The 21,139-nt window shown below is 69.9% G+C and overlaps 8 pseudogenes; all 8 read right to left on the bottom strand.

Annotated features, from left to right (window-relative positions):
- Positions 1 to 2,168: 2,168 nt before the first annotated feature.
- On the bottom strand, positions 2,169 to 2,304 carry LOC137209594 (5S ribosomal RNA; annotated as a pseudogene).
- A 958-nt stretch (positions 2,305 to 3,262) lies between these two features.
- Positions 3,263 to 3,398, bottom strand: LOC137209719 (5S ribosomal RNA; annotated as a pseudogene).
- A 1,983-nt stretch (positions 3,399 to 5,381) lies between these two features.
- LOC137209728 (5S ribosomal RNA) lies at positions 5,382 to 5,517 on the bottom strand (annotated as a pseudogene).
- A 2,018-nt stretch (positions 5,518 to 7,535) lies between these two features.
- LOC137209593 (5S ribosomal RNA) lies at positions 7,536 to 7,671 on the bottom strand (annotated as a pseudogene).
- A 958-nt stretch (positions 7,672 to 8,629) lies between these two features.
- On the bottom strand, positions 8,630 to 8,765 carry LOC137209717 (5S ribosomal RNA; annotated as a pseudogene).
- Positions 8,766 to 10,748: 1,983 nt separating this feature from the next.
- Positions 10,749 to 10,884, bottom strand: LOC137209786 (5S ribosomal RNA; annotated as a pseudogene).
- Positions 10,885 to 16,067: 5,183 nt separating this feature from the next.
- LOC137209785 (5S ribosomal RNA) lies at positions 16,068 to 16,203 on the bottom strand (annotated as a pseudogene).
- Positions 16,204 to 19,267: 3,064 nt separating this feature from the next.
- LOC137209715 (5S ribosomal RNA) lies at positions 19,268 to 19,403 on the bottom strand (annotated as a pseudogene).
- Between the last annotated feature and the right edge of the window lie 1,736 nt (positions 19,404 to 21,139).

Raw genomic sequence — 21,139 nt, 5'->3', positions numbered from 1 at the left:
GCAAAAAGCGTACAGCACCCGGCATTCCCAGGAGCTCTCCCATCCAGGAGGTCTCCCATCCAAGTTCTAACCAGGCCCGACCCTGCTTAGCTTCCGAGATCCAGACTTGATTGGGCCCGTCTAGGCTGCTTTGGCAGTAGGTGTCAGTGGGTCGCGGGCTGCCTCTTGAGGCGCAGCTTAGCAGGCCCTTGCGCCTTACCGCAAGCCCAGCGGCCCGCCCGCCCTGGCAGGGCCCCGCCGCCCGTCTAGGCAGAGGAACGGAGGTCTCGGGGACCGGTTGCTGGCGCGAGGTGTTGGCGACCACCCAGCCCAGGGCGGGCGGGACCCAGGAAACGTTTCGTCGCTTGGCCTCCCACCCCAGATCCCGCAGGTCGCTCACAAGGATGTGGCCCCGGAGGCTTCAGGGCCCGGGGCCTGCGGTCCTTTGGGCATCTCACCTGCCTGCCCTCGCTGCGCTAGGCGCAGCCCTGTCGCAGACCGGGCCGGCCTTCCTGCCCGACAGCAGCTGGCCTGAAGCCAGTGGGAGCCACCGTTGAGTTGGCAAAGCCCCTTAGACCCAGCAACGCCACCCTTGCCCCCACACCACCGTCCGAGCTCTGTACCCCGGCCCAGGTGGCCGGCAGGCCTGCGGAAGCGGCCTGGGCCCTCTATCCCTCTCCGGCACACGGCCGCGGCGAAACGGTGGAGGGGGGCTTTTTCCGGATGGAGCTGTGGAGAGACACCCCGGAAGACAGGTGGCGGCGCCGGGGCTGGGCTCCAGTGGCTGCGGCCAGCTGCAGCTCGTGGGGCTCGGGGGCCGAACGGACGGCACCCGGGTCCGCGGCCATGTCTGGGTGACGTCAGGCCGCCACCCGGAGCAGCTGGTGTGCCGCTGCCTTCCAGGGACGCCTTCTGGCCGCCTGGCCGGTCAGGCAGGTGGGGAGTGCCCCATCAGACGCTTGCTGTGGTGGCAGGGGCCTGAGGAGGTGGGGCCTGCAGCGGTACCTGACAGGGGCGGAGACGGCTGCCTCCACCACCGCCGCCACCATCGCCGCCACCGCGGGCGACAAAAGGAGAAAGCGGAGCGAGAGGCAAAAAGCCTACAGCACCCGGTATTCCCAGGAGCTCTCCCAGCCAGGACGTCTCCCATCCAAGTTCGAAACAGGCCCGACCCTGCTTAGCTTCCGAGATCCAGACTTGATCGGGCCCGTCTAGGCTGCTTTGGTAGTAGGTGTTGGTGGGTCGCGGGCTGCCTCTTGAGGCGCAGCTTAGCAGGCCCTTGGGCCTTACTGCCAGCCTAGCGGCCCGCCCGCCCTGGCAGGGCCCCGCCGGCCACCTAGGCATAGGAACGGAGGTCTCGGTGATCGGGTGGTGGCGGAGGTGTTGGCGACCACCCAGCCCAGGGCGGGCGGGACCCAGCAAACGTTTCGGCGCTTGGCCTCCCACCCCAGATCCCGCAGGTCGCTCACAAGGATGTGGCCCCGGAGGCTTCAGGGCCCGGGGACTGCGGTCCCTTGGGCATCCCACCTGCCCGCCCACGCTGCGCTAGGCGCTGCCCTGTCGCAGACCGGGCCAGCCTTCCTGCCCGATAGCAGCTGGCCCGAAGCCAGTGGGAGCCACCTTTGCGTTAGCAAAGCCCCTTACCCAGCAACGCCCCCCTTGCCCCCACACCACCGTCCGAGCTCAGGACCCCGCCCCAGGTGGCCGGCAGGCCCGCGGAAGCGGCCTGGGCCCTCTATCCCTCTCCGGCACACGGCCGCGGCGAAACGGTGGAGGGGGGGCTTTTTCCGGATGGAGCTGTGGAGAGACACCCACCGGCAGACAGGTGGCGGCGCCGGGGCTGGGCTCCAGTGGGGACCGCCAGGTGCAGGTCGAGGGGCTCGCGGGCCGCATGGACGGCACCCGGGTCCGCGGCCATGTCTGCTTCGAGTCAGGGGACGAACGGAGCATATGGTTTGCCGCTGCCTTCCAGGGACGCCTTCTGGCCGCCTGGCCGCTCAGGCAGGCGGGGAGCGCCCCATCAGACGCTTGCTGTGGTGGGAGGGTCCTGAGGAGGTGGGGCCTGCAGCGGTACCCGGCAGGGGCGGAGACGGCCGCCGCCACCACCGCCGCCACCGCCGCCGCCACCGCCGCCAACGCCACGACCGCCGCGGTCGACAAAATGAGAAGGTGTGTAGCGGGAGGCAAAAAGCCTACAGCACCTGGCGTTCCCAGGAGCTCTCCCGTCCGGGAGGTCTGCCATCCAACTACTAACCAGGCCCAACCCTGCTTAGCTTCCGAGATCGAGTCGAGATCGGGCCCGTCTAGGGTGGTTTGGCCGTAGACACTGGGGGGGTCGCGGGCTTCCACTTGAGGTGCAGCTTAGCAGGCTCTTGGGCCTTACCGCCGGCCCAGTGGCCCGCCCGCCCCGGCAGGGCCCCGCCGCCCACCTAGGCAGGGGAACGGAGGTCTCGGGGACCAGGCGGTGGCAGAGGAGTTGGCGACCACCCAGGCCAGGGTGGGAGGGACCCAGGAAACATTTCGGCGCTTGGCCTCCCACCGCAGATCCCGCAGGTCGCTCACAGGGTTGTGGCCCCAGAGGCTTCAGGGCCCGGGGCCTGCGGTCCCTTGTGCATCCCACCTGACCGCCCACGCTGCGCTAGGCGCAGCCCTGTCGCAGACCGGGCCGGCCCTCCTGCCCGACAGCAGCTGGCCCGAAGCCAGTGGGAGCCACCATTGAGTTGGCAAAGCCCCTTAGACCCAGCAACTCCACCCTTGCCCCCACACCACCGTCCGACCTCAGGACCCCGCCCCTGGTGGCCGGCAGTCCCGCGGATGTGGCCTGGGCCCTCTATCCCTCTCCGGCACCCGGCCGCGGCGAAACGGTGGAGGGGGGGCTTTTTCCGCATGGAGCTTTGGAGAGACACCCACCGGCAGACAGGTGGCGGCGCCGGGGCTGGATCCAGTGGGGACCGCCAGGTGCAGGTCGAGGGGCTCGCGGGCCGCATGGACGGCACCCGGGTCCGCGGCCATTTCTGCTTCGAGTCAGGGGACGAACGGAGCATATGGTGTGCCGCTGCCTTCCAGGGACGCCTTCTGGCCGCCTGGCCGCTCAGGCAGGCGGGGAGCGCCCCATCAGACGCTTGCTGTGGTGGGAGGGTCCTGAGGAGGTGGGGCCTGCAGCGGTACCCGGCGGGGGCGGAGACGGCCGCCGCCACCACCGCCGCCACCGCCGCCGCCACCGCCGCCAACGCCACGACCGCCGCGGTCGACAAAATGAGAAGGTGTGTAGCGGGAGGCAAAAGGCCTACAGCACCTGGCGTTCCAGGGAGCTCTCCCGTCCGGGAAGTCTGCCATCCAACTACTAACCAGGCCCAACCCTGCTTAGCTTCCGAGATCGAGTCGAGATCGGGCCCGTCTAGGGTGGTTTGGCCGTAGACACTGGGGTGGTCGCGGGCTGCCTCTTGAGGTGCAGTTTAGCAGGCCCTTGGGCCTTACCGCCGGCCCAGCGGCCCGCCCGCCCTGGCAGGGCCCCGCCGCCCGCCTAGGCGGGGGAACGGAGGTTTCGGCGACCGGGGGGTGGCGGAGGAGTTGGCGACCTCCCAGCGCAGGGCGGGTGGGACACAGCAAGCTTTTCGGCGCTTCGTGCCCCGCCCCAGATCCCACAGGCCGCTCACAGGGACGTAGCCCCGGAGGCTTCAGGGCCCGGGGTCGGCGGTGCCTCGGGCATCCCACCTGCGCGCCCACGCTGTGGTAGGCGTAGCTCAGAGGCAGACTGGTCCGACCCTCCTGTCCTACAGCAGCTGGCCCGAAGCCACTGGGAGCCACCATTGAGTTGGCACGGCCCCTTAGACACAGCAAGGCCACCCTTGCCCCGACGCCACCGTCCGAGCTCAGGACCTCGTCCCAGGTGGCCGGCAGGTCCGGGGAAGTGGCCTGGGCCCTCGATCCTGCTCCTGCCCACGGCCGCGGCGAAGGGGCAGAAGGGGTGCTTTTTCCGGATGGAGCTGTGGAGAGACACCCCGGAAGACAGGTGGCGGTGCCGGGGCTGGACTCCAGTGGCTGCGGCCAGGTGCAGCTCGCGGGGCTCGCGGGCCGAACGGACGGCACCCGGGTCCGCGGCCATGTCTGGGTGACGTCAGGCCGCCCCCTGGAGCGGCTGGTGTGTCGCTGCCTTCCAGGGACGCCTTCTGGCCGCCTGGCCGGTCTGGCAGGTGGGGAGTGCCCCATCAGACGCTTGCTGTGGTGGGAGGGGCCTGAGGAGGTGGGGCCTGCAGCGGTACCTGGTACCCGGCGGGGGCGGAGACGGCCGCCGCCGCCGCCACCGCGGGCGACAAAAGGAGAAAGCGGAGCGGAAGGCAAAAATCCTACAGCACCCGGTATTCCCAGGAGCTCTCCCATCCAGGAGGTCTCCCATCCAAGTTCGAACCAGGCCCGACCCTGCTTAGCTTCCGAGATCCAGACTTGATCGGGCCCGTCTAGGCTGGTTTGACAGTAGGTGTCAGTGGGTCGCAGGCTGCCTCTTGAGGCGCAGCTTAGCAGGCCCATGGGACTTACCGCCAGCCCAGCGGCCCGCCCGCCTAGGCAGAGGAACGGAGGTCTCGGGGACCAGGTGGTGTCGGAGGTTTTGGCGACCACCCAGCCCAGGGCGGGAGGGACCCAGGAAACGTTTCGGCGCTTGGCCTCCCACCCCGGATCCCGCAGGTCGCTCACAGGGATGTGGCCCCGGAGGCTTCAGGGCCCGGGGCCTGCGGTCCTTTGGGCATCCCACCTGACTGCCCACGCTGCGCTAGGCGCAGCCCTGTCGCAGACCGGGCCGGCCTTCCTGCCCGACAGCAGCTGGCCCGAAGGAAGTGGGAGCCACCGTTGAGTTGGCAAAGCCCCTTAGACCCAGCAACGCCACCCTTGCCTCCACACCACCGTCCGAGCTCAGGACACCGGCCCAGGTGGACGGCAGGCCCGCGGAAGCGGCCTGCGCCCTCTATCCCTCTCCGGCACCAGGCCACGGCGAAACGGTGGAGGGGGGGCTTTTTCCGGATGGAGCTGTGGAGAGACACCCCCCGGCAGACAGGTGGCGGCGCCGGGGCTGGGCTCCAGTGGGGGCCGCCAGGTGCAGGTCGAGGGGCTCGCGGGCCGCATGGACGGCACCCAGGTCCGCGGCCATGTCTGCTTCGAGTCAGGGGACCAACGGAGCGTCTGGTGTGCCGCTGCCTTCCAGGGACGACTTCTGGCCGCCTGGCCGCTCAGGCAGGCGGGGAGCGCCCCATCAGACGCTTGCTGTGGTGGGAGGGTCCTGAGGAGGTGGGGCCTGCAGCGGTACCCGGCGGGGGCGGAGACGGCCGCCGCCACCACCGCCGCCACCGCCGCCACCGCCACGACCACCACGGTCGACAAAAGGAGAAGGTGTGTAGCGGGAGGCAAAAAGCCTACAGCACCTGGCGTTCCCAGGAGCTCTCCCGTCCGAGAGGTCTCCCATCCAACTACTAACCAGGCCCAACCCTGCTTAGCTTCCGAGATCGAGTCGAGATCGGGCCCGTCTAGGGTGGTTTGGCCGTAGACACTGGGGGGGTCGCGGGCTTCCACTTGAGGCGCAGCTTAGCAGGCGCTTGGGACTTACCGCCGGCCCAGTGGCCCGCCCGCCCCGGCAGGGCCCCGCCGCCCGCCTAGGCAGGGGAACGGAGGTCTCGGGGACCAGGCGATGGCAGAGGAGTTGGCGACCACCCAGCCCAGGGCGGGAGGGACCCAGGAAACGTTTCGGCGCTTGGCCTCCCACCGCAGAGTCCGCAGGTCGCTCACAGGGATGTGGCCCCGGAGGCTTCAGGGCCCGGGGCCTGCGGTCCCTTGTGCATCCCACCTGACCGCCCACGCTGCGCTAGGCGCAGCCCAGCCGCAGACCGGGCCGGCCCTCCTGCCCGACAGCAGCTGGCCCGAAGCCAGTGGGAGCCACCATTGAGTTGGCAAAGCCCCTTAGACCCAGCAACGCCACCCTTGCCCCCACACCACCGTCCGAGCTCTGTACCCCGGCCCAGGGGGCTGGCAGGCCCGGGGAAGCGGCCTGGGCCCTCGATCCTGCTCCCGCCCACGGCCGAGGCGAAGCGGCGGAGGGGGTGCTTTTTCCGGATGGAGCTGTGGAGAGACACCCTGGAAGACAGGTGGTGGAGCCGGGCCTGGGCTCCTGTGGCTGTGGCCAGGTGTAGCTCGCGGGGCTCACGGACCAAACGGACGGCACCCGGGTCCGCGGCCATGTCTGGGTGACGTCAGGCCGCCCCTGGAGCGTCTGGTGTGCCACTGCCTTCCAGGGACGCCTTCTGGCCGCCTGGCCAGTCAGGCAGGTGGGGAGTGCCCCATCAGACGCTTGCTGTGGTGGGAGGGGCCAGAGGAGGTGGGGCCTGCAGTGGTACCTGGTACCCAGCAGGCGTGGAGACGGCCGCCGCCACTGACACCGCGGGCGACAAAAGGAGAAAGCGGAGCGGGAGGCAAAAAGCGTACAGCACCCGGCATTCCCAGGAGCTCTCCCATCCAGGAGGTCTCCCATCCAAGTTCTAACCAGGCCCGACCCTGCTTAGCTTCCGAGATCCAGACTTGATTGGGCCCGTCTAGGCTGCTTTGGCAGTAGGTGTCAGTGGGTCGCGGGCTGCCTCTTGAGGCGCAGCTTAGCAGGCCCTTGCGCCTTACCGCAAGCCCAGCGGCCCGCCCGCCCTGGCAGGGCCCCGCCGCCCGTCTAGGCAGAGGAACGGAGGTCTCGGGGACCGGTTGCTGGCGCGAGGTGTTGGCGACCACCCAGCCCAGGGCGGGCGGGACCCAGGAAACGTTTCGTCGCTTGGCCTCCCACCCCAGATCCCGCAGGTCGCTCACAAGGATGTGGCCCCGGAGGCTTCAGGGCCCGGGGCCTGCGGTCCTTTGGGCATCTCACCTGCCTGCCCTCGCTGTGCTAGGCGCAGCCCTGTCGCAGACCGGGCCGGCCTTCCTGCCCGACAGCAGCTGGCCTGAAGCCAGTGGGAGCCACCGTTGAGTTGGCAAAGCCCCTTAGACCCAGCAATGCCACCCTTGCCCCCACACCACCGTCCGAGCTCTGTACCCCGGCCCAGGTGGCCGGCAGGCCTGCGGAAGCGGCCTGGGCCCTCTATCCCTCTCCGGCACACGGCCGCGGCGAAACGGTGGAGGGGGGGCTTTTTCCGGATGGAGCTGTGGAGAGACACCCACCGGCAGACAGGTGGCGGCGCCGGGGCTGGGCTCCAGTGGGGACCGCCAGGTGCAGGTCGAGGGGCTCGCGGGCCGCATGGACGGCACCCGGGTCCGCGGCCATGTCTGCTTCGAGTCAGGGGACGAACGGAGCATATGGTTTGCCGCTGCCTTCCAGGGACGCCTTCTGGCCGCCTGGCCGCTCAGGCAGGCGGGGAGCGCCCCATCAGACGCTTGCTGTGGTGGGAGGGTCCTGAGGAGGTGGGGCCTGCAGCGGTACCCGGCGGGGGCGGAGACGGCCGCCGCCACCACCGCCGCCACCGCCGCCGCCACCGCCGCCAACGCCACGACCGCCGCGGTCGACAAAATGAGAAGGTGTGTAGCGGGAGGCAAAAAGCCTACAGCACCTGGCGTTCCCAGGAGCTCTCCCGTCCGGGAGGTCTGCCATCCAACTACTAACCAGGCCCAACCCTGCTTAGCTTCCGAGATCGAGTCGAGATCGGGCCCGTCTAGGGTGGTTTGGCCGTAGACACTGGGGGGGTCGCGGGCTTCCACTTGAGGTGCAGCTTAGCAGGCTCTTGGGCCTTACCGCCGGCCCAGTGGCCCGCCCGCCCCGGCAGGGCCCCGCCGCCCGCCTAGGCAGGGGAACGGAGGTCTCGGGGACCAGGCGGTGGCAGAGGAGTTGGCGACCACCCAGGCCAGGGTGGGAGGGACCCAGGAAACATTTCGGCGCTTGGCCTCCCACCGCAGATCCCGCAGGTCGCTCACAGGGTTGTGGCCCCAGAGGCTTCAGGGCCCGGGGCCTGCGGTCCCTTGTGCATCCCACCTGACCGCCCACGCTGCGCTAGGCGCAGCCCTGTCGCAGACCGGGCCGGCCCTCCTGCCCGACAGCAGCTGGCCCGAAGCCAGTGGGAGCCACCATTGAGTTGGCAAAGCCCCTTAGACCCAGCAACTCCACCCTTGCCCCCACACCACCGTCCGACCTCAGGACCCCGCCCCTGGTGGCCGGCAGTCCCGCGGATGTGGCCTGGGCCCTCTATCCCTCTCCGGCACCCGGCCGCGGCGAAACGGTGGAGGGGGGGCTTTTTCCGCATGGAGCTTTGGAGAGACACCCACCGGCAGACAGGTGGCGGCGCCGGGGCTGGATCCAGTGGGGACCGCCAGGTGCAGGTCGAGGGGCTCGCGGGCCGCATGGACGGCACCCGGGTCCGCGGCCATTTCTGCTTCGAGTCAGGGGACGAACGGAGCATATGGTGTGCCGCTGCCTTCCAGGGACGACTTCTGGCCGCCTGGCCGCTCAGGCAGGCGGGGAGCGCCCCATCAGACGCTTGCTGTGGTGGGAGGGTCCTGAGGAGGTGGGGCCTGCAGCGGTACCCGGCGGGGGCGGAGACGGCCGCCGCCACCACCGCCGCCACCGCCGCCGCCACCGCCGCCAACGCCACGACCGCCGCGGTCGACAAAATGAGAAGGTGTGTAGCGGGAGGCAAAAGGCCTACAGCACCTGGCGTTCCAGGGAGCTCTCCCGTCCGGGAAGTCTGCCATCCAACTACTAACCAGGCCCAACCCTGCTTAGCTTCCGAGATCGAGTCGAGATCGGGCCCGTCTAGGGTGGTTTGGCCGTAGACACTGGGGTGGTCGCGGGCTGCCTCTTGAGGTGCAGTTTAGCAGGCCCTTGGGCCTTACCGCCGGCCCAGCGGCCTGCCCGCCCTGGCAGGGCCCCGCCGCCCGCCTAGGCGGGGGAACGGAGGTTTCGGCGACCGGGGGGTGGCGGAGGAGTTGGCGACCTCCCAGCGCAGGGCGGGTGGGACACAGCAAGCTTTTCGGCGCTTCGTGCCCCGCCCCAGATCCCACAGGCCGCTCACAGGGACGTAGCCCCGGAGGCTTCAGGGCCCGGGGTCGGCGGTGCCTCGGGCATCCCACCTGCGCGCCCACGCTGTGGTAGGCGTAGCTCAGAGGCAGACTGGTCCGACCCTCCTGTCCTACAGCAGCTGGCCCGAAGCCACTGGGAGCCACCATTGAGTTGGCACGGCCCCTTAGACACAGCAAGGCCACCCTTGCCCCGACGCCACCGTCCGAGCTCAGGACCTCGTCCCAGGTGGCCGGCAGGTCCGGGGAAGTGGCCTGGGCCCTCGATCCTGCTCCTGCCCACGGCCGCGGCGAAGGGGCAGAAGGGGTGCTTTTTCCGGATGGAGCTGTGGAGAGACACCCCGGAAGACAGGTGGCGGTGCCGGGGCTGGACTCCAGTGGCTGCGGCCAGGTGCAGCTCGCGGGGCTCGCGGGCCGAACGGACGGCACCCGGGTCCGCGGCCATGTCTGGGTGACGTCAGGCCGCCCCCTGGAGCGGCTGGTGTGTCGCTGCCTTCTAGGGACGACTTCTGGCCGCCTGGCCGGTCTGGCAGGTGGGGAGTGCCCCATCAGACGCTTGCTGTGGTGGGAGGGGCCTGAGGAGGTGGGGCCTGCAGCGGTACCTGGTACCCGGCGGGGGCGGAGACGGCCGCCGCCGCCGCCACCGCGGGCGACAAAAGGAGAAAGCGGAGCGGAAGGCAAAAATCCTACAGCACCCGGTATTCCCAGGAGCTCTCCCATCCAGGAGGTCTCCCATCCAAGTTCGAACCAGGCCCGACCCTGCTTAGCTTCCGAGATCCAGACTTGATCGGGCCCGTCTAGGCTGGTTTGACAGTAGGTGTCAGTGGGTCGCAGGCTGCCTCTTGAGGCGCAGCTTAGCAGGCCCATGGGACTTACCGCCAGCCCAGCGGCCCGCCCGCCTAGGCAGAGGAACGGAGGTCTCGGGGACCAGGTGGTGTCGGAGGTTTTGGCGACCACCCAGCCCAGGGCGGGAGGGACCCAGGAAACGTTTCGGCGCTTGGCCTCCCACCCCGGATCCCGCAGGTCGCTCACAGGGATGTGGCCCCGGAGGCTTCAGGGCCCGGGGCCTGCGGTCCTTTGGGCATCCCACCTGACTGCCCACGCTGCGCTAGGCGCAGCCCTGTCGCAGACCGGGCCGGCCTTCCTGCCCGACAGCAGCTGGCCCGAAGGAAGTGGGAGCCACCGTTGAGTTGGCAAAGCCCCTTAGACCCAGCAACGCCACCCTTGCCTCCACACCACCGTCCGAGCTCAGGACACCGGCCCAGGTGGACGGCAGGCCCGCGGAAGCGGCCTGCGCCCTCTATCCCTCTCCGGCACCAGGCCACGGCGAAACGGTGGAGGGGGGGCTTTTTCCGGATGGAGCTGTGGAGAGACACCCCCCGGCAGACAGGTGGCGGCGCCGGGGCTGGGCTCCAGTGGGGGCCGCCAGGTGCAGGTCGAGGGGCTCGCGGGCCGCATGGACGGCACCCAGGTCCGCGGCCATGTCTGCTTCGAGTCAGGGGACCAACGGAGCGTCTGGTGTGCCGCTGCCTTCCAGGGACGACTTCTGGCTGCCTGGCCGCTCAGGCAGGCGGGGAGCGCCCCATCAGACGCTTGCTGTGGTGGGAGGGTCCTGAGGAGGTGGGGCCTGCAGCGGTACCCGGCGGGGGTGGAGACGGCCGCCGCCACCACCGCCGCCACCGCCGCCACCGCCACGACCGCCACGGTCGACAAAAGGAGAAGGTGTGTAGCGGGAGGCAAAAAGCCTACAGCACCTGGCGTTCCCAGGAGCTCTCCCGTCCGGGAGGTCTCCCATCCAACTACTAACCAGGCCCAACCCTGCTTAGCTTCCGAGATCGAGTCGAGATCGGGCCCGTCTAGGGTGGTTTGGCCGTAGACACTGGGGGGGTCGCGGGCTTCCACTTGAGGCGCAGCTTAGCAGGCGCTTGGGACTTACCGCCGGCCCAGTGGCCCGCCCGCCCCGGCAGGGCCCCGCCGCCCGCCTAGGCAGGGGAACGGAGGTCTCGGGGACCAGGCGGTGGCAGAGGAGTTGGCGACCACCCAGCCCAGGGCGGGAGGGACCCAGGAAACGTTTCGACGCTTGGCCTCCCACCGCAGAGTCCGCAGGTCGCTCACAGGGATGTGGCCCCGGAGGCTTCAGGGCCCGGGGCCTGCGGTCCCTTGTGCATCCCACCTGACCGCCCACGCTGCGCTAGGCGCAGCCCAGCCGCAGACCGGGCCGGCCCTCCTGCCCGACAGCAGCTGGCCCGAAGCCAGTGGGAGCCACCATTGAGTTGGCAAAGCCCCTTAGACCCAGCAACGCCACCCTTGCCCCCACACCACCGTCCGAGCTCTGTACCCCGGCCCAGGGCGCCGGCAGGCCCGGGGAAGCGGCCTGGGCCCTCGATCCTGCTCCCGCCCACGGCCGAGGCGAAGCGGCGGAGGGGGTGCTTTTTCCGGATGGAGCTGTGGAGAGACACCCTGGAAGACAGGTGGTGGAGCCGGGCCTGGGCTCCTGTGGCTGCGGCCAGGTGTAGCTCGCGGGGCTCACGGACCGAACGGACGGCACCCGGGTCCGCGGCCATGTCTGGGTGACGTCAGGCCGCCCCTGGAGCGTCTGGTGTGCCGCTGCCTTCCAGGGACGCCTTCTGGCCGCCTGGCCAGTCAGGCAGGTGGGGAGTGCCCCATCAGACGCTTGCTGTGGTGGGAGGGGCCAGAGGAGGTGGGGCCTGCAGTGGTACCTGGTACCCAGCAGGTGTGGAGACGGCCGCCGCCACTGACACCGCGGGTGACAAAAGGAGAAAGCAGAGCGGGAGGCAAAAAGCGTACAGCACCCGGCATTCCCAGGAGCTCTCCCATCCAGGAGGTCTCCCATCCAAGTTCTAACCAGGCCCGACCCTGCTTAGCTTCCGAGATCCAGACTTGATTGGGCCCGTCTAGGCTGCTTTGGCAGTAGGTGTCAGTGGGTTGCGGGCTGCCTCTTGAGGCGCAGCTTAGCAGGCCCTTGCGCCTTACCGCAAGCCCAGCGGCCCGCTCGCCCTGGCAGGGCCCCGCCGCCCGTCTAGGCAGAGGAACGGAGGTCTCGGGGACCGGTCGCTGGCGCGAGGTGTTGGCGACCACCCAGCCCAGGGTGGGCGGGACCCAGGAAACGTTTCGTCGCTTGGCCTCCCACCCCAGATCCCGCAGGTCGCTCACAAGGATGTGGCCCCTGAGGCTTCAGGGCCCGGGGCCTGCGGTCCTTTGGGCATCTCACCTGCCTGCCCTCGCTGCGCTAGGCGCAGCCCTGTCGCAGACCGGGCCGGCCTTCCTGCCCGACAGCAGCTGGCCTGAAGCCAGTGGGAGCCACCGTTGAGTTGGCAAAGCCCCTTAGACCCAGCAACGCCACCCTTGCCCCCACACCACCGTCCGAGCTCTGTACCCCGGCCCAGGTGGCCGGCAGGCCTGCGGAAGCGGCCTGGGCCCTCTATCCCTCTCCGGCACACGGCCGCGGCGAAACGGTGGAGGGGGGCTTTTTCCGGATGGAGCTGTGGAGAGACACCCCGGAAGACAGGTGGCGGCGCCGGGGCTGGGCTCCAGTGGCTGCGGCCAGCTGCAGCTCGTGGGGCTCGGGGGCCGAACGGACGGCACCCGGGTCCGCGGCCATGTCTGGGTGACGTCAGGCCGCCACCCGGAGCAGCTGGTGTGCCGCTGCCTTCCAGGGACGCCTTCTGGCCGCCTGGCCGGTCAGGCAGGTGGGGAGTGCCCCATCAGACGCTTGCTGTGGTGGCAGGGGCCTGAGGAGGTGGGGCCTGCAGCGGTACCTGACAGGGGCGGAGACGGCTGCCTCCACCACCGCCGCCACCATCGCCGCCACCGCGGGCGACAAAAGGAGAAAGCGGAGCGAGAGGCAAAAAGCCTACAGCACCCGGTATTCCCAGGAGCTCTCCCAGCCAGGACGTCTCCCATCCAAGTTCGAAACAGGCCCGACCCTGCTTAGCTTCCGAGATCCAGACTTGATCGGGCCCGTCTAGGCTGCTTTGGTAGTAGGTGTCGGTGGGTCGCGGGCTGCCTCTTGAGGCGCAGCTTAGCAGGCCCTTGGGCCTTACTGCCAGCCTAGCGGCCCGCCCGCCCTGGCAGGGCCCCGCCGGCCACCTAGGCAGAGGAACGGAGGTCTCGGTGATCGGGTGGTGGCGGAGGTGTTGGCGACCACCCAGCCCAGGGCGGGCGGGACCCAGCAAACGTTTCGGCGCTTGGCCTCCCACCCCAGATCCCGCAGGTCGCTCACAAGGATGTGGCCCCGGAGGCTTCAGGGCCCGGGGACTGCGGTCCCTTGGGCATCCCACCTGCCCGCCCACGCTGCGCTAGGCGCTGCCCTGTCGCAGACCGGGCCAGCCTTCCTGCCCGATAGCAGCTGGCCCGAAGCCAGTGGGAGCCACCTTTGCGTTAGCAAAGCCCCTTACCCAGCAACGCCCCCCTTGCCCCCACACCACCGTCCGAGCTCAGGACCCCGCCCCAGGTGGCCGGCAGGCCCGCGGAAGCGGCCTGGGCCCTCTATCCCTCTCCGGCACACGGCCGCGGCGAAACGGTGGAGGGGTGGCTTTTTCCGGATGGAGCTGTGGAGAGACACCCACCGGCAGACAGGTGGCGGCGCCGGGGCTGGGCTCCAGTGGGGACCGCCAGGTGCAGGTCGAGGGGCTCGCGGGCCGCATGGACGGCACCCGGGTCCGCGGCCATGTCTGCTTCGAGTCAGGGGACGAACGGAGCATATGGTGTGCCGCTGCCTTCCAGGGACGCCTTCTGGCCGCCTGGCCGCTCAGGCAGGCGGGGAGCGCCCCATCAGACGCTTGCTGTGGTGGGAGGGTCCTGAGGAGGTGGGGCCTGCAGCGGTACCCGGCGGGGGCGGAGACGGCCGCCGCCACCACTGCCGCCACCGCCACGACCGCCGCGGTCGACAAAATGAGAAGGTGTGTAGCGGGAGGCAAAAGGCCTACAGCACCTGGCGTTCCAGGGAGCTCTCCCGTCCGGGAAGTCTGCCATCCAACTACTAACCAGGCCCAACCCTGCTTAGCTTCCGAGATCGAGTCGAGATCGGGCCCGTCTAGGGTGGTTTGGCTGTAGACACTGGGGTGGTCGCGGGCTGCCTCTTGAGGTGCAGTTTAGCAGGCCCTTGGGCCTTACCGCCGGCCCAGCGGCCCGCCCGCCCTGGCAGGGCCCCGCCGCCCGCCTAGGCGGGGGAACGGAGGTTTCGGCGACCGGGGGGTGGCGGAGGAGTTGGCGACCTCCCAGCGCAGGGCGGGTGGGACACAGCAAGCTTTTCGGCGCTTCGTGCCCCGCCCCAGATCCCACAGGCCGCTCACAGGGACGTAGCCCCGGAGGCTTCAGGGCCCGGGGTCGGCGGTGCCTCGGGCATCCCACCTGCGCGCCCACGCTGTGGTAGGCGTAGCTCAGAGGCAGACTGGTCCGACCCTCCTGTCCTACAGCAGCTGGCCCGAAGCCACTGGGAGCCACCATTGAGTTGGCACGGCCCCTTAGACACAGCAAGGCCACCCTTGCCCCGACGCCACCGTCCGAGCTCAGGACCTCGTCCCAGGTGGCCGGCAGGTCCGGGGAAGTGGCCTGGGCCCTCGATCCTGCTCCTGCCCACGGCCGCGGCGAAGGGGCAGAAGGGGTGCTTTTTCCGGATGGAGCTGTGGAGAGACACCCCGGAAGACAGGTGGCGGTGCCGGGGCTGGACTCCAGTGGCTGCGGCCAGGTGCAGCTCGCGGGGCTCGCGGGCCGAACGGACGGCACCCGGGTCCGCGGCCATGTCTGGGTGACGTCAGGCCGCCCCCTGGAGCGGCTGGTGTGTCGCTGCCTTCCAGGGACGCCTTCTGGCCGCCTGGCCGGTCTGGCAGGTGGGGAGTGCCCCATCAGACGCTTGCTGTGGTGGGAGGGGCCTGAGGAGGTGGGGCCTGCAGCGGTACCTGGTACCCGGCGGGGGCGGAGACGGCCGCCGCCGCCGCCACCGCGGGCGACAAAAGGAGAAAGCGGAGCGGAAGGCAAAAATCCTACAGCACCCGGTATTCCCAGGAGCTCTCCCATCCAGGAGGTCTCCCATCCAAGTTCGAACCAGGCCCGACCCTGCTTAGCTTCCGAGATCCAGACTTGATCGGGCCCGTCTAGGCTGGTTTGACAGTAGGTGTCAGTGGGTCGCAGGCTGCCTCTTGAGGCGCAGCTTAGCAGGCCCATGGGACTTACCGCCAGCCCAGCGGCCCGCCCGCCTAGGCAGAGGAACGGAGGTCTCGGGGACCAGGTGGTGTCGGAGGTTTTGGCGACCACCCAGCCCAGGGCGGGAGGGACCCAGGAAACGTTTCGGCGCTTGGCCTCCCACCCCGGATCCCGCAGGTCGCTCACAGGGATGTGGCCCCGGAGGCTTCAGGGCCCGGGGCCTGCGGTCCTTTGGGCATCCCACCTGACTGCCCACGCTGCGCTAGGCGCAGCCCTGTCGCAGACCGGGCCGGCCTTCCTGCCCGACAGCAGCTGGCCCGAAGGAAGTGGGAGCCACCGTTGAGTTGGCAAAGCCCCTTAGACCCAGCAACGCCACCCTTGCCTCCACACCACCGTCCGAGCTCAGGACACCGGCCCAGGTGGACGGCAGGCCCGCGGAAGCGGCCTGCGCCCTCTATCCCTCTCCGGCACCAGGCCACGGCGAAACGGTGGAGGGGGGGCTTTTTCCGGATGGAGCTGTGGAGAGACACCCCCCGGCAGACAGGTGGCGGCGCCGGGGCTGGGCTCCAGTGGGGGCCGCCAGGTGCAGGTCGAGGGGCTCGCGGGCCGCATGGACGGCACCCAGGTCCGCGGCCATGTCTGCTTCGAGTCAGGGGACCAACGGAGCGTCTGGTGTGCCGCTGCCTTCCAGGGACGACTTCTGGCCGCCTGGCCGCTCAGGCAGGCGGGGAGCGCCCCATCAGACGCTTGCTGTGGTGGGAGGGTCCTGAGGAGGTGGGGCCTGCAGCGGTACCCGGCGGGGGTGGAGACGGCCGCCGCCACCACCGCCGCCACCGCCGCCACCGCCACGACCGCCACGGTCGACAAAAGGAGAAGGTGTGTAGCGGGAGGCAAAAAGCCTACAGCACCTGGCGTTCCCAGGAGCTCTCCCGTCCGGGAGGTCTCCCATCCAACTACTAACCAGGCCCAACCCTGCTTAGCTTCCGAGATCGAGTCGAGATCGGGCCCGTCTAGGGTGGTTTGGCCGTAGACACTGGGGGGGTCGCGGGCTTCCACTTGAGGCGCAGCTTAGCAGGCGCTTGGGACTTACCGCCGGCCCAGTGGCCCGCCCGCCCCGGCAGGGCCCCGCCGCCCGCCTAGGCAGGGGAACGGAGGTCTCGGGGACCAGGCGGTGGCAGAGGAGTTGGCGACCACCCAGCCCAGGGCGGGAGGGACCCAGGAAACGTTTCGACGCTTGGCCTCCCACCGCAGAGTCCGCAGGTCGCTCACAGGGATGTGGCCCCGGAGGCTTCAGGGCCCGGGGCCTGCGGTCCCTTGTGCATCCCACCTGACCGCCCACGCTGCGCTAGGCGCAGCCCAGCCGCAGACCGGGCCGGCCCTCCTGCCCGACAGCAGCTGGCCCGAAGCCAGTGGGAGCCACCATTGAGTTGGCAAAGCCCCTTAGACCCAGCAACGCCACCCTTGCCCCCACACCACCGTCCGAGCTCTGTACCCCGGCCCAGGGCGCCGGCAGGCCCGGGGAAGCGGCCTGGGCCCTCGATCCTGCTCCCGCCCACGGCCGAGGCGAAGCGGCGGAGGGGGTGCTTTTTCCGGATGGAGCTGTGGAGAGACACCCTGGAAGACAGGTGGTGGAGCCGGGCCTGGGCTCCTGTGGCTGCGGCCAGGTGTAGCTCGCGGGGCTCACGGACCGAACGGACGGCACCCGGGTCCGCGGCCATGTCTGGGTGACGTCAGGCCGCCCCTGGAGCGTCTGGTGTGCCGCTGCCTTCCAGGGACGCCTTCTGGCCGCCTGGCCAGTCAGGCAGGTGGGGAGTGCCCCATCAGACGCTTGCTGTGGTGGGAGGGGCCAGAGGAGGTGGGGCCTGCAGTGGTACCTGGTACCCAGCAGGTGTGGAGACGGCCGCCGCCACTGACACGGCGGGTGACAAAAGGAGAAAGCGGAGCGGGAGGCAAAAAGCGTACAGCACCCGGCATTCCCAGGAGCTCTCCCATCCAGGAGGTCTCCCATCCAAGTTCTAACCAGGCCCGACCCTGCTTAGCTTCCGAGATCCAGACTTGATTGGGCCCGTCTAGGCTGCTTTGGCAGTAGGTGTCAGTGGGTCGCGGGCTGCCTCTTGAGGCGCAGCTTAGCAGGCCCTTGCGCCTTACCGCAAGCCCAGCGGCCCGCCCGCCCTGGCAGGGCCCCGCCGCCCGTCTAGGCAGAGGAACGGAGGTCTCGGGGACCGGTTGCTGGCGCGAGGTGTTGGCGACCACCCAGCCCAGGGTGGGCGGGACCCAGGAAACGTTTCGTCGCTTGGCCTCCCACCCCAGATCCCGCAGGTCGCTCACAAGGATGTGGCCCCGGAGGCTTCAGGGCCCGGGGCCTGCGGTCCTTTGGGCATCTCACCTGCCTGCCCTCGCTGCGCTAGGCGCAGCCCTGTCGCAGACCGGGCCGGCCTTCCTGCCCGACAGCAGCTGGCCTGAAGCCAGTGGGAGCCACCGTTGAGTTGGCAAAGCCCCTTAGACCCAGCAACGCCACCCTTGCCCCCACACCACCGTCCGAGCTCTGTACCCCGGCCCAGGTGGCCGGCAGGCCTGCGGAAGCGGCCTGGGCCCTCTATCCCTCTCCGGCACACGGCCGCGGCGAAACGGTGGAGGGGGGCTTTTTCCGGATGGAGCTGTGGAGAGACACCCCGGAAGACAGGTGGCGGCGCCGGGGCTGGGCTCCAGTGGCTGCGGCCAGCTGCAGCTCGTGGGGCTCGGGGGCCGAACGGACGGCACCCGGGTCCGCGGCCATGTCTGGGTGACGTCAGGCCGCCACCCGGAGCAGCTGGTGTGCCGCTGCCTTCCAGGGACGCCTTCTGGCCGCCTGGCCCGTCAGGCAGGTGGGGAGTGCCCCATCAGACGCTTGCTGTGGTGGCAGGGGCCTGAGGAGGTGGGGCCTGCAGCGGTACCTGACAGGGGCGGAGACGGCTGCCTCCACCACCGCCGCCACCATCGCCGCCACCGCGGGCGACAAAAGGAGAAAGCGGAGCGAGAGGCAAAAAGCCTACAGCACCCGGTATTCCCAGGAGCTCTCCCAGCCAGGACGTCTCCCATCCAAGTTCGAAACAGGCCCGACCCTGCTTAGCTTCCGAGATCCAGACTTGATCGGGCCCGTCTAGGCTGCTTTGGTAGTAGGTGTCGGTGGGTCGCGGGCTGCCTCTTGAGGCGCAGCTTAGCAGGCCCTTGGGCCTTACTGCCAGCCTAGCGGCCCGCCCGCCCTGGCAGGGCCCCGCCGGCCACCTAGGCAGAGGAACGGAGGTCTCGGTGATCGGGTGGTGGCGGAGGTGTTGGCGACCACCCAGCCCAGGGCGGGCGGGACCCAGCAAACGTTTCGGCGCTTGGCCTCCCACCCCAGATCCCGCAGGTCGCTCACAAGGATGTGGCCCCGGAGGCTTCAGGGCCCGGGGACTGCGGTCCCTTGGGCATCCCACCTGCCCGCCCACGCTGCGCTAGGCGCTGCCCTGTCGCAGACCGGGCCAGCCTTCCTGCCCGATAGCAGCTGGCCCGAAGCCAGTGGGAGCCACCTTTGCGTTAGCAAAGCCCCTTACCCAGCAACGCCCCCCTTGCCCCCACACCACCGTCCGAGCTCAGGACCCCGCCCCAGGTGGCCGGCAGGCCCGCGGAAGCGGCCTGGGCCCTCTATCCCTCTCCGGCACACGGCCGCGGCGAAACGGTGGAGGGGTGGCTTTTTCCGGATGGAGCTGTGGAGAGACACCCACCGGCAGACAGGTGGCGGCGCCGGGCCTGGGCTCCAGTGGGGACCGCCAGGTGCAGGTCGAGGGGCTCGCGGGCCGCATGGACGGCACCCGGGTCCGCGGCCATGTCTGCTTCGAGTCAGGGGACGAACGGAGCATATGGTGTGCCGCTGCCTTCCAGGGACGCCTTCTGGCCGCCTGGCCGCTCAGGCAGGCGGGGAGCGCCCCATCAGACGCTTGCTGTGGTGGGAGGGTCCTGAGGAGGTGGGGCCTGCAGCGGTACCCGGCGGGGGCGGAGACGGCCGCCGCCACCACTGCCGCCACCGCCACGACCGCCGCGGTCGACAAAATGAGAAGGTGTGTAGCGGGAGGCAAAAGGCCTACAGCACCTGGCGTTCCAGGGAGCTCTCCCGTCCGGGAAGTCTGCCATCCAACTACTAACCAGGCCCAACCCTGCTTAGCTTCCGAGATCGAGTCGAGATCGGGCCCGTCTAGGGTGGTTTGGCCGTAGACACTGGGGTGGTCGCGGGCTGCCTCTTGAGGTGCAGTTTAGCAGGCCCTTGGGCCTTACCGCCGGCCCAGCGGCCCGCCCGCCCTGGCAGGGCCCCGCCGCCCGCCTAGGCGGGGGAACGGAGGTTTCGGCGACCGGGGGGTGGTGGAGGAGTTGGCGACCTCCCAGCGCAGGGCGGGTGGGACACAGCAAGCTTTTCGGCGCTTCGTGCCCCGCCCCAGATCCCACAGGCCGCTCACAGGGACGTAGCCCCGGAGGCTTCAGGGCCCGGGGTCGGCGGTGCCTCGGGCATCCCACCTGCGCGCCCACGCTGTGGTAGGCGTAGCTCAGAGGCAGACTGGTCCGACCCTCCTGTCCTACAGCAGCTGGCCCGAAGCCACTGGGAGCCACCATTGAGTTGGCACGGCCCCTTAGACACAGCAAGGCCACCCTTGCCCCGACGCCACCGTCCGAGCTCAGGACCTCGTCCCAGGTGGCCGGCAGGTCCGGGGAAGTGGCCTGGGCCCTCGATCCTGCTCCTGCCCACGGCCGCGGTGAAGGGGCAGAAGGGGTGCTTTTTCCGGATGGAGCTGTGGAGAGACACCCCGGAAGACAGGTGGCGGTGCCGGGGCTGGACTCCAGTGGCTGCGGCCAGGTGCAGCTCGCGGGGCTCGCGGGCCGAACGGACGGCACCCGGGTCCGCGGCCATGTCTGGGTGACGTCAGGCCGCCCCCTGGAGCGGCTGGTGTGTCGCTGCCTTCCAGGGACGCCTTCTGGCCGCCTGGCCGGTCTGGCAGGTGGGGAGTGCCCCATCAGACGCTTGCTGTGGTGGGAGGGGCCTGAGGAGGTGGGGCCTGCAGCGGTACCTGGTACCCGGCGGGGGCGGAGACGGCCGCCGCCGCCGCCACCGCGGGCGACAAAAGGAGAAAGCGGAGCGGAAGGCAAAATTCCTACAGCACCCGGTATTCCCAGGAGCTCTCCCATCCAGGAGGTCTCCCATCCAAGTTCGAACCAGGCCCGACCCTGCTTAGCTTCCGAGATCCAGACTTGATCGGGCCCGTCTAGGCTGGTTTGACAGTAGGTGTCAGTGGGTCGCAGGCTGCCTCTTGAGGCGCAGCTTAGCAGGCCCATGGGACTTACCGCCAGCCCAGCGGCCCGCCCGCCTAGGCAGAGGAACGGAGGTCTCGGGGACCAGGTGGTGTCGGAGGTTTTGGCGACCACCCAGCCCAGGGCGGGAGGGACCCAGGAAACGTTTCGGCGCTTGGCCTCCCACCCCGGATCCCGCAGGTCGCTCACAGGGATGTGGCCCCGGAGGCTTCAGGGCCCGGGGCCTGCGGTCCTTTGGGCATCCCACCTGACTGCCCACGCTGCGCTAGGCGCAGCCCTGTCGCAGACCGGGCCGGCCTTCCTGCCCGACAGCAGCTGGCCCGAAGGAAGTGGGAGCCACCGTTGAGTTGGCAAAGCCCCTTAGACCCAGCAACGCCACCCTTGCCTCCACACCACCGTCCGAGCTCAGGACACCGGCCCAGGTGGACGGCAGGCCCGCGGAAGCGGCCTGCGCCCTCTATCCCTCTCCGGCACCAGGCCACGGCGAAACGGTGGAGGGGGGGCTTTTTCCGGATGGAGCTGTGGAGAGACACCCCCCGGCAGACAGGTGGCGGCGCCGGGGCTGGGCTCCAGTGGGGGCCGCCAGGTGCAGGTTGAGGGGCTCGCGGGCCGCATGGACGGCACCCAGGTCCGCGGCCATGTCTGCTTCGAG

Source organism: Pseudorca crassidens, chromosome 16 (assembly GCF_039906515.1).
Source record: "Pseudorca crassidens isolate mPseCra1 chromosome 16, mPseCra1.hap1, whole genome shotgun sequence".
Taxonomy (NCBI): Eukaryota; Metazoa; Chordata; class Mammalia; order Artiodactyla; family Delphinidae; genus Pseudorca; species Pseudorca crassidens.
This window is presented reverse-complemented; position numbering and strand designations above follow the sequence as displayed.